Source organism: Bubalus kerabau, chromosome 10 (genome assembly GCF_029407905.1).
Source record: "Bubalus kerabau isolate K-KA32 ecotype Philippines breed swamp buffalo chromosome 10, PCC_UOA_SB_1v2, whole genome shotgun sequence".
In the NCBI taxonomy this organism is placed as follows: domain Eukaryota; kingdom Metazoa; phylum Chordata; class Mammalia; order Artiodactyla; family Bovidae; genus Bubalus; species Bubalus kerabau.
In genome coordinates this window covers 76,066,056-76,078,055 of record NC_073633.1, presented here as the reverse complement: position 1 = coordinate 76,078,055, position 12,000 = coordinate 76,066,056, and the positions used below count along the sequence as shown (strand labels likewise).

At 38.1% G+C, this 12,000-nt stretch overlaps 1 protein-coding gene across 36 annotated transcripts in view; it reads right to left on the bottom strand.

Annotated features, from left to right (window-relative positions):
- Positions 1 to 12,000, bottom strand: part of LOC129621605 (potassium channel subfamily K member 5-like) — a 382,936-nt gene that overhangs the window by 178,984 nt on the left and 191,952 nt on the right. For 15 of the 36 annotated variants that reach the window (XR_008699544.1, XR_008699542.1, XR_008699541.1 and 12 more), the window contains 2 exons: positions 10,365 to 10,444; positions 9,795 to 9,906 (listed from right to left, as the gene is read on the bottom strand). The exons of 8 other annotated variants lie outside the window; for them this stretch is intronic. The gene's annotated coding sequence lies outside the window, so the exon portion shown is untranslated. The remainder of the gene's footprint in view (positions 1 to 9,794; positions 9,907 to 10,364; positions 10,445 to 12,000) is intronic. 13 more of the 36 variants (XR_008699543.1, XR_008699518.1, XR_008699528.1 and 10 more) reach the window with 1 other exon arrangement.

Here is a 12,000-nt window from a genome sequence, read left to right as displayed (position 1 = left end):
TGAGATATCACCTCACACCTTTCCAAATAGCCAGCATCAAATGTCTACAAATAATAAATACTGGAAAGGGTGTGGAGAAAAGGGAACCCTTCCAAGGTGTTGCCACTGTGGAAAACAGCACAGAGGTTTCTCAAAAAGCTAAATATAGAGTTACCATATAACCCAGCAATTCCACTGTTGGGTGTATACCCAGAAATAAAACTAAAACATTAGTTCGAAAAGACACATGCACTCCAATATTCATAACACCACTGTTTACAATAGCCAAGATAAGGAATAAAACCATTTTCCCATCAACCAATGAAGAGATCAGAAGAATGAAATATTACTAGCCATAAAAAAGAATGAAATTCTGCCATCTGCAGTAACATAGATGGACCTAGAGAATATGATGCTTAGAGAAATAAGTCAGAGAAAGACAAATACTATATGATACTACTTGTATTGGAATCTAAAAAAGAATACAAACAAATGTAGATAGCAAAACAGAAACACACTCACAGATATGGAAAACTGGTGGGTTACCAGAGGAGAGAGGGAAAGGGGTAGGGGCATGTTAGGATTATGGGATTAAAAGATACAAGTTACTATGTATAAAATATAAGCAACAAGGATACATTATATAGCACAGGGAAATAGAGCCATAATCTTATAACAACTTAATGAAGCATAAACTGTAAAAATATTGTTACTATGCTGTATGCCTAAAACTAATATAATACTGTAAATCAACTACATTTCAATAAAAATAAATAGAATGAGGATGCCTGCCTGATAAGAGTGTCGTAAGGATGAAATGAAATCATGAACATTTCCTCTAAATAACACACAGAACAAGGCCTAGCACCTAGAATTCTCCATCACTTTCAGAGGTTTGGGTCATTGTTATGCCTCTGTAATGCTGGCAATCATTTTGCCACAGGCATGAGTCACTTCTGTTAAGTTTTTAAAAACCTAAATGGGGAGAATTTTAAAAGTTAATAAGATTATATAAAATGAACAGGGATTTTCTGGCCATTCTTTATTTTAATTTAATATAGTTGATATACAATATTGTGTTAATTTCAGGTGTATAACATAGTGATTCAACCTTTATATACATTATGAGATGATCTCTATCATAAATCTGTAACCACCTGTCCCCATATAAAGTTATTATAATATTGAATATATGCCCAATGCAGTATATTACATCCCTGTGATTTATTTATAACTGAAGCTTTGTACCTCTTAATCTCCTTCACTTAATTGCCCATCCCCCCACATCCCTCCCCTTTGGCAACCATTCAATTGTTCTCTGTATCTGTGAGAATGTTTTCATTTTGATTTGCTAGTCCAGTTTGTTTTTAGATTCAGCATATGTGAGATCATTTGTCTTTATCTACTTTATTTCACATAGGATAAAATGTTTGTTCCTCCAGGAGAACTTCAGCATCATTTTGTTAAGTTTTCCTCAAAATCCTGTGAATGTTTTAATTGGCACTGTACTAAATTTGTGGATGTATTAAGGAAGAACAGACAGCTTCATGCTGAGCCTTCATATCTAAGATCAAGGCGTCTTTTTAAGTTTCTTCGTATGTTCTCAGCATAATTTAAATTTATCCTTTATATGAGTCTATACATTTCTTTTTTCTTACCCATTTTGTAAATGGAATCTTTTCTTCCATTATATTCTCTTACTTGATCTTATTTATATATAGGAAAGCAATGAAGGGGATGGCCCTAGCATATAATAAAATATATTATGGAACTACAATAATTAAGAACACTTTGGTGCTGAAGAGGAAATGAGAACATCAAAGGAATCTAGAAATAGACTAAATCACATGACAATTTAGCATATTAAAATCAAAATAGGAAAAATGAATTAATCTGTAAGTTACAACAGGAAAACTGCTGCTGCTCCTGCTAAGTCCCTTCAGTCGTGTCCGACTCTGTGTGACCCCATGGACTGCAGCCCACCAGGCTCCTCCGTCCATGGGACTTTCCAGGCAAGAGTACTGGAGTGGGGTGCCATTGCCTTCTCCGACAACAGGAAAACTAGCTAACCATTAAGAAGATAAATGCCTTTCTCAGTCTTCACACCAAATAAATCCAGCTTAATCAGAGATTTATTAACTTATACCAAAAAACCAGATTAATCAGTGATTTAAAAATAATAAACCTATGATAGGAACAGAAGAAAATATAGATTGATTTATTCATCATCTTAGAATAAGAAATGCTTTCTAAGTAATATATATAAAGGTATTATATATATATAAACACCTTTGGATAAAAATATATAAAAAATAAAGCCAAATGACAACAAACTAGGAACATAGAAAGGGCCAGTTTGCCAAAGAGTTCATATAAATCACTCAGGAAAAAAATCTGACAAACCAATTGAAAAGCAAAAATTAATGAAGGCAATCAGATCATGAGCACAGTTGGTAGAAATTAAGTTCTACTATCTAATAAACATCAGAAGTAAATGCAGGAACAAAAGTCACAATGATCAGGCAGGCCTCAGGGAGGCCAGAGAGGATGGGAGGACCAGACACTTTACCCAGCAAGACACAGACCATGGATTGTTCATGAATCATGCAAGTCCATAGGCTGTAACCAATGATTTTCTGGGCTTTCTTTTCTAGATGATAATTTTGAATGATTTTCACATCAGCATGGTATAGTAAGTCAAATCCATCTGGATATGTTGGGTATGAAAAATGGAGAATTACTTAACTGTTAGGAATTACTCTTTAGTTGGGGCTTTTAAGTTTCAACTTTTAAAATAATTTTATCCTGGTATGCTGCTAAGTCACTTCAGTCGTGTCCGACTCTGTGCGACCCCATAGACGGCAGCCCACCAGGCTCCCCTGTCCCTGGGATTCTCCAGGCAAGAACACCAGAGTGGGCTGCTATTTCCTTCTCCAGTGCAAGAAAGTGAAAAGTGAAAGTGAAGTCGCTCAGTCGTGTCCAACTCTTAGCGACCCCATGAACTGCAGCCCACCAGGCTCCTCCATCCATGGGATTTTCCAGGCAAGAGTACTGGAGTTCCCTAAACCTGATTTTCTTCTTTCTCATACCCTTTTGTTGACAAGAACTCCATCTCACATGCAGAAATGTTACTTGCCCAGCTTTATAATGCAACATATTCTGAATAACGTCTCTACTGAAGCTCAGTCAGTTCAGTTCAGTCGCTCAGTTGTGTCCAACTCTTTGCAACTCCATGCAGCACGCCAGGCCTCCCTGTCCATCACCAACTCCTGGAGTTCACCGAAACCCATGTCCACTGAGTCAGTGATGCCATCCAATCATCTCATCCTCTGTCGTCCCCTTCTCCTCCTGCCCTCAATCTTTCCCAGCATCAGGGTCTTTTCAAATGAGTCAGCTCTTCACATGAGGTGGCCAAAGTATTGGAGTTTCAGCTTCAACATCAGTCCTTCCAGTGAATATTCAGGATTGATTTCCTTTAGGATGGACTGGTTGGATCTCCTCACAGTCCAAGGGACTCTCAAGAGTCCTCTCCAACACCACAGTTCAAAAGCATCAATTCTTTGGCGCTCAGCTTTCTTTATAGTTCAACTCTCACATCCATACATGACCACTGGAAAAGCCATAGCCTTAACTAGACGGACCTTTGTTGACAAAGTAATATCTCTGCTTTTCAACATGCTGTCTAGGTTGGTCATAACTTTCTTTCCAAGGAGTAAGCGTCTTTTAATTTCATGGCTCATTACTCAGTAATTCCTTCTTAAAACTCTTAAGGTTCTCTGAATGTCCCTATTCTCTATCACTTTTTTCTTTTAATAAGTACAGGTTCTCTCTGATAATTATATACACAGGGTTTTCCATTTCTTTTCTAGATCTTAGGCCTTCATATAGCACTATGGCACATTTGTCACAATAACTTTTTCATATGTGACCCTGTTTTGTATTTGGAAACTTTTCTTCTTAGGAGACTGCCGGGAGCCGGCATATTGCATATTGAGTGAGGATCTGTAATAGCTCAACTGGAATTCTATCACTGCCTGGAGCCAGCGTGAGGCACTCCGCCCATGACAAAGGTCATGAGGAAGGAGGCTCGGCATACGCAAAGGCGGGATCGAGCCTCAGGAGTCCCCCTGGAAATTCTCGAGCATCTACCCCCAAAACCAGAGCCTGCCTACTTTACTACTTTGTGCTCTCACCTACACCTCTGACTTTACGGGGGGCTGTCTCCCACTACCTCTCTCTGGAAAAAGAGTTAGCTTACAGCTCCAGTTAATAATTCCTGGGTGTGACAGTGTTTAACCTACAAACTCTTTTGGAAATCCTCTAGCCTGCCTGAATAGGCTTGTCCGGCCACATGTGATTGCTCACAGCCTCCCAACCATGAGAGGCACAAGATGCTTTAAACCTTCTAAAAACAGGTTCTTTAGAAAAGTTAGAAAATTATTAGTATAAGTATAATGGGCTGATTAGAAATCATATTGGTGAAGGGTTTTTCATTTGTTGAGCTGATGTTTACTGCTAAGTCTCCACATCCCCTGCCCTTACACACATTAATGAATATATAGAAGAAATAAGTATTAACGTTTGATATAAATCACGTTAGACCTTAGGCTAAGTAAATTCTTTCCTTAACTAAAACCCACTACACCCTCACCCTATAGGAATGTAACTTTATTTGGGTGGCGTCTGTTTTAAGAATAATCACCCCTGGAGAAATAAGTGTCCTGGTTGACTGACCGCTGTCACAAGGAGAGGGTCGTAAATTGTCAGCAGGCCCCCTGGCCAGAAGATGATGTAACACCCCTAAGACCTCTGTATACATTTGTATGAAGCACCTGACTTTGATAAAAGTCAGGACTGCTGACCCCGCGTGACTTTTGCATAACACCTCAGTGTATAAAAGTAGACCATGGAAAATAAAGAATTGGGATCAGTTCCTCGAAAGACTGGTCTCCCCATGTCTCTCTCTCTCTCACTCTGGTTGAGTCTCCATCTGGAGCGCGGAACCCACCATGCTTACTAATTATGCCTGGGCTTCTAAGATCCGACCGGGGAAGCCTCAGTGTCTCCTCTCCTTCGGGAGAACGGAAGGACGCCTGCGGCCTACGTAAGTGGTGCAAGCTTCTTGTCTTGAAGTTTTATTGGTCCCCCGCGTAAACCAAGCTACTCAGCCTCTTTTCTTCACTGAATTTTCCTACTGAGCTATCCTTATTTCAGCCGCTTTTCTCCACTGAATTTTCCTACTGAGCTATCCTTATTCTATTCCTTAATTAACGTTTAATTAAGCAGTTGTTCCCTGACCCTCGCCTAGCCGTCTCTCCTTCGAATACCCTGGATCAGCTGGGGCTGGACCCCGGCAGGAGACCAACCCTTTCTTTCAGTGTGAAAGCTTATGCTCCAATTATTAATTACACAGTGTCTTCTTAAAGTTGATACTCAAAAGCACAAAAGTGTAAAATAATTTCTAAAATAAAATAATTCTCCAACTATTCTCTGCTCCCTGTGAAACATTCTGCCTAATATTCTAGCTCTTCTCCCAAAGGTTAATGGGCTGGGTGCCTCTGCCCCCAGCTACTCAGGAATCAATACATGGGAGCAGGTCAGTTGCTCCTGTGTTTAGTTACGTGTAATTGTATTTAAAAGAAACCAACCAAATAAAAGAACTTTTCCTTCAGGGACTATTTTATTTCCTGTAGTTAGGGAAGTGATTCACCACACAAATACTAAGAAATTTGATACAGAAATAACTTGACAACTGTTAGTGCTCACATCCACCACCACTTTGGGAATTATACAAATATAATTAAACATATAACATATTTTATATATATAACATATAAAAATATAACATTCTATGTACAGGTCAGATAGTACACAAATATGTATTTTATCAATTGTATCAATATAAGTATGTATATTATATGAGGTAATACTACATATGGACAGATGCTATAACATCTAATACTTACCGAACATTTAGTCTATGATGGATGCTGTTGAGCAGCCACAAATTCTTTAATCCTCTTTCCATTGAGGAGATTGCAGCCCCCTCCCTTAAATCTGGGCAAGCACTGTGACCACTTTGGCCAATAGTATGTGGAAAGGAGTGCCAGTCTCCAGGCCCAAATCACGAGAGCTGCTCTTTCCCATCTGCGGTACAATCACTGTCAGAGCCTGAGGCCCCCACTGTCATCAGCACAACAGCCCTACAGGAGACACCTCCTGGAGAAGCTCTGAGCCTATCTGGAGCAGGAAAGGGGCACAGCTGAGCCCAACCTTCCAACCATCCCCAGGGAGGAACCAGGCTCCCAGGGAATTCTTCTTGGACTCTCTAGATCAGAGCAGCTGCCTGCTGAACACCACCAACTGACCCTGTCCATGCCACTTGGAGCAGAAGAAGTGCTGGTAGCGTCCTGCTAAATTTCTGACTCATGAAATCACGAGATTTAATAAAAAGATCCTTGCATTGTTATACAGTAATCGATAACTAGAACTCTGTTTTCTTGGTATAAAAGCAAAATCATATTAAGCAACTTGTTCTGAATCACAGATCTAATTAATAGTGCAGCTGAGATTCCAACTCAAGCAGCCTGCCTCAAAAGCCTATAATCTTAGCCACTCCACTGAATTATTTTAAAATTATAATTAACTTCCGGAGATAGGGCATATATAACATCTTGATTCTTCTTAGCATCTATTCTAATTCCTATCTAATGAAGAATTTCTGCCAAAGGCATATATCTTTTCTCCATCCACAGTTATCTATTTGTACTTATTTTCACGTCCTTTTGATTTTTAAAACGTGATGAATTCCTCCAACAGATTTGCCTGTGTTTATTTTAAGACAGTAGGCTAGAGGTCCTCATTTCTCTTCTGTCTTTAGCATAGATCATATCAGCTGTGCTGCTTAATGCCAAAAGGGCAGGCTCATGTGGGGATTCAGGAAGTTGATTACTACAGTATTAAATGTGGTTTAGTAATTTTCCAAGGAGACAGAGATTCTGGGATCTTGGAAGTTCCCCTGATAAGCTGTCATCCCATCTATTTTATATTAGGATGTATTGTTTACTGAAGAGGGGGCAGGAGTGGGACAAAGAGGAGACTCGATACCAGCTTCTTGACAGCAAATAGACCTGTACCTGCAGTCTTTCTGGAGCCAAAAAGGTCAGGGGTCGAGGACTCAGAGATACTGATGAAATCAAGGGACTTCAGCTAATTAAACACTTGAGCAATATGTTCAGTGATGTACACACTATTGTTTTCAAGACAGAATCAATGAACACAACGGGTCACACCAGTGCAATTCTCTGGTTGTTGGACATTTTCACCACAAATAAAGATAATCAACAAAGTCTAGACTTTTTTTTTTTTGCTATCACTTCCAAAACATTTTGATTTCAGCCTCTCAGAGAAGATCTCATTGAGAAAAAGAGTCCAGCAGTGATAGGCACAGAGTTATCAACAACCTTTCCTAGAACTTAGAGCACAGTTGGCACACAAGCACAAAACCCTCCTGAGTGCACTAGTTTAATGATTCTCATTACACTGGGCTTTCTGAGTTACATCCTAGAAAAATCTAACATAAAAGCATACATACAATTCTGAGACTTTAGAGATCACTCAGGCAAATGGTTCTTAAATACTGACTTTCTAAATCTTCCCCTCCGCTTCCAATAAAAGTAAAATCACAAATGGTTCATGTGCCAGGTGCTGTTTGAAGCTCTTTACGCTTATCTTCACAACCACTCTATGAGGTGAATATCATTATCCCCATTTTATAGACAAGGAAACCGAGACTTGGAAAAATTAAGAAACTGCCTAAGACTACACAGATAGCAAATGGGGAAACCTGGAATTAAACCTCAGTGGACAGACTCCTAAACTCCCCTCCCTCCTTAATTTAGAAATCAGAACAGCTCCACTTTTTCATGTGTATACATGAGATTAAGAAATATATGATGGATTTGGTTTTTGAAAAGCTATGTGAAACTCCCTGTTTTAATTTAACCATAGTTTGGGTCTGTGAAGCGACAGAAGAGCCCTGCAGTTTTCAGATCTGCCCACAAAGGACTGAGGCTGTGCTGGTTGAGGAAGCAGACCTCCTCCCCGGTTCACAGCCTAAGGTTTTTCTCAGTATATTCAGCTGTTCTTGAACGACCATAAATTAGACTGAGTATTTTTAATCTCCTCCCTCAACTCCTTTTATCTCTCCATATGAAAACATACCATTGGTGGGGAAAAATAGTTTTATTTTAACTTAGTCCCACTTCTAAAAAGGAAAAGACATCATGAGAATGTTACTGCCTTGATTTTAAGTACATGACATTGTTAAACAACTAATAAGGAGCCAGGAGGAACTGAGCCTCCGTAAATCTTTGTTCTTCCCACAGAACAACAGCAGAATATCAGTGGACGAAACTTGAAGCTGCATCTTTCCCCCTTTTATGGAGGTCTTGGGGTCTTGGTGAGGACAGTTCAGAGTACAATGTTTAAGACGTATGTAGAAGAGTGGGTCAGAGTTCAGTCTCTGGATTCAGACAGAACTGAATCTGAATTCTAGGCTTCCACAGTTTGTGCAGCCTTGGGCAAGTTACCTAAGTTTCCTAAGCACTAATGTTTTCATTTGTAAAAGGCAGTTTAAAATAGCATCAAACACATTGAATTCTTATAAGCGTTAAATCAAACAACTCCTAGTCCAACAAAAGATTTAAAGAAAAAAATTTTTAACTTTGCTATTTACCATAAACAGAGGCAAATCATAAAGAAATAAAAGCAATAAAAACATGATCATGCTATTTAATTCTCACTGGAAACAGTTGCCTTCTTAAGACTCTGAGCCTGAGGTCTGCTCTCTCTCTTTTTAAAAGAAGTTTTAAAAATATGTTAAAGACATATTAGCACTAGATTGAGATGTTCTCCCTTTCTTAAGATATAATAGCAGTAATATTTTCTTTCAGAAAATAAAGATAATAGTACTTCTTTAATTGTTCCTTCCAAACTTATAGAGTACTCATAAGTTCAGAGCAGCACTATTCACAATATCCAAGACATGGAAACAAACTAAATGTCCATTGACAAATGAATGGATAAAGAAGATGTGGTACATATATACAGTGGAATACTATTCAGTCACAAAAAGAACAAAATAATGCCATTTGTGAACTTTCCAGGTGGTGTTAGTGGTAAAGAACCTGCCTGCCATTGCAGGAGGCATAAGAGATGCAGGTTCAATCCCTGGGTCAGGAAGATCCCCTGGAGGAGGGCACAACAACCCACTCCACTATCCATGCCTGGAGAATTCCATGGACAGAGGAGTCTGGTGGGCTACAGTCCATAGGATTGCAAAGAGTCAGACAAACTGAAGAGACTTAGTATGGATGCGTGCACACAATGCCATTTGCAGCAACATGGATGCAACTAGAGATTATTACATTAAGTGAAGTAAGTCAGAAAGAGAAAGACAAATACCGTGTGTTATAATTTATATGTAAAATCTAAAACATGACACAAATGAACCTAACAGGGACACAGAGAATAAACTGGTGGTAGCCAAGGGGGAGGAGATTTGGAGAGGGTTGGATTTAGAGTTTGGGATTAGCAGATGGAAACTGATATATAGAATGGATAAACACAGTCTTACTGTATAGCACAAAGAGCCATATTCAATACTCTATGATAAATCATAATGGAAAAGAATATGAAGAAGAATGTATAAAATATATGCATAACTGAGTCATTTTGCTGTACAGCAATAATTAACACAAAATTGTAATTCAATGATATTCCAATAAAAACACATTAAAAAAAAAAAAACTTACAGAGAAACTCCAGATTCTCCTAACTGGTTCATCAGGCTTCCAGGGATAAATTTTGATGAGAGGGGCAGGGAATCACCTTAATTTTCCTCAAAAAGACAGAGCATACCAGTGCCTATGAAGAGACGAGGAAAAATACAAATAGATTTTACGTGTAATAATCAAAAATTATACTATGTTAACTGGAAACCCAACCCATAATAGACTGTTCAAGTCTAGAACTGTGAAACGAATGTTACTTTTTTATTACTACCTGAACTTTGCCAAAATCTGGCAAAGTGCCCAAAAACAGTGGGCACTTACCTCCACCAGCCCAAATCTATACCCAGAACCCTGGGCAGCTGATAAGAGCTGACCTAGATCTCAGGTTTAATGGTTTTTTCCTATGACAATTCGCAGATAAAAGAATTAGGTCTGCAGAAGGTAGCTACCAGGCTTGATTCAAACAGGAACCAATACTCCAGGGTAACACCAAGGCTTCATAGGACTGGGAAATTAAAGATCGGTGCTACAGCACACAAACAGAGGAGGCCCTGGGCAAAGATAGCAAAACAGACATGCATGTATATGCACCAGGAAAAATAACAGTGAGAAGACATCCCACCAAGGATACATAAACTATTCAAGGTATGCTCTGAAGTTTATAAGCCAGGCTGTAAAAAAGAGAGAAATTCCACACTTCTATGTTTTAAATTTGGTCTTGGTAGAACATATGTTGAGTATGGTATCAAGTGCACACATTTGTAAAAAAGAAAAATAACACAGTTCACCAAAAAATGAGCATGGAATCCACTTTATCAGCCTTTTTAAACACAGCTCTTAATATCTAAATATAGGCTTGCCATGCCAAAGTGGAGACAGATGTGCTTTAATATAATATCCTGATGTTTGTCTATTTCCTGATGACCCTCAGACTTCTAGGGTGGGCTTCTATTTTCCTTTTGAAACAGATGTTGGTAAATGTCTATCACAAAACCAACAATCCTGATCTACAGGGACTCCAACCAGTTTTTTCTTCCTTCTTTCAAATTTGCATTAGCCAGATCCCATTCTTCATCAGTAGCTATGACCATAGACTATACTCAGAAAATAAAGCAAAAGTACTATGACAATTCAAAATGAAAGCTTTAATTTCAAGCATCTATAATGCACTAAGCTAAACATAGTGCCAGAGCCAACTCAAGAAAAGTGTAATTTTCCCTTTTATCCCCCCAAAGCTGGATATTCAATAAATGTAGCTTTATATAAAGACGTGTAATAACTGGGCTAACCAAATGTTGCCTAGCAAAAAGCCTATTAAAGCATTAATCAAGAAGAATGGCTTGAAGCTAGCATGTTATCATTTTGGCAGAAGCATTGTTAGCCTCTACAGGACACTAAAATGGCAGTCTGTCTCTACTATTTCTTAAATGCTTGAAAACACTTCAGCTCTCTTCAATATGCAATCATTTTCCTTTGGAATTTTGTTTATAGTCTTGTTAACAGGCTTTTATTTTCCCCCAAACAACTTTTGCAAAAAAGCCAACTTCATGACCTTTGTACAAATACCACAAATTCTAATTACTCAACTACAAATCAACACAATTTTACCATAATGTCTCTACGATGTCAGAAAATTATTAATAAATCAAATCCTAAAATGCAATCAGGCAACTCATTAAAAGAAATCATGATTATTCCCAGCATTTTTTACCATGCAGATAATCATCTTTGAGTGGACTTTTAAGTTCAGACCTTCAGCAATGAATTATTTTTAGCAATGCATTATTTTTAAAAGGACAACTCTGTAATTTTGACTCATGAAGATATCACACATCTACATGTTTCCTTACAATGTAATGCTCTATGAATAGAAAAAAATACTTTGAAAACTTCAGATATTGAACATTACAAAAGGATAATCATGCATAAAATTCTTTTTTTAATTATAATTTTGAAAAGCTAAAGACTTTCCACTGTTAAACTGCTATGGCAAGGAGGCTATAGCTTATTATTCCTAAAGATTAATTTTACGCTCTTCAAAAAAACTTACTAAACTAAAAGTGTCATAAAATTTGGCCCTTTATTTAACTAGGGATTTTGTACTTGTAAAAAAAAAAAAAATTAATTCAGAAATCAAAAGAGAGTAAAATTTTTCCAAACGTGGAATATGATAGGAGGAATAATCATCTTGCAGGTAGAAACAAATTTGGGGACTCCTCAAAAAAAT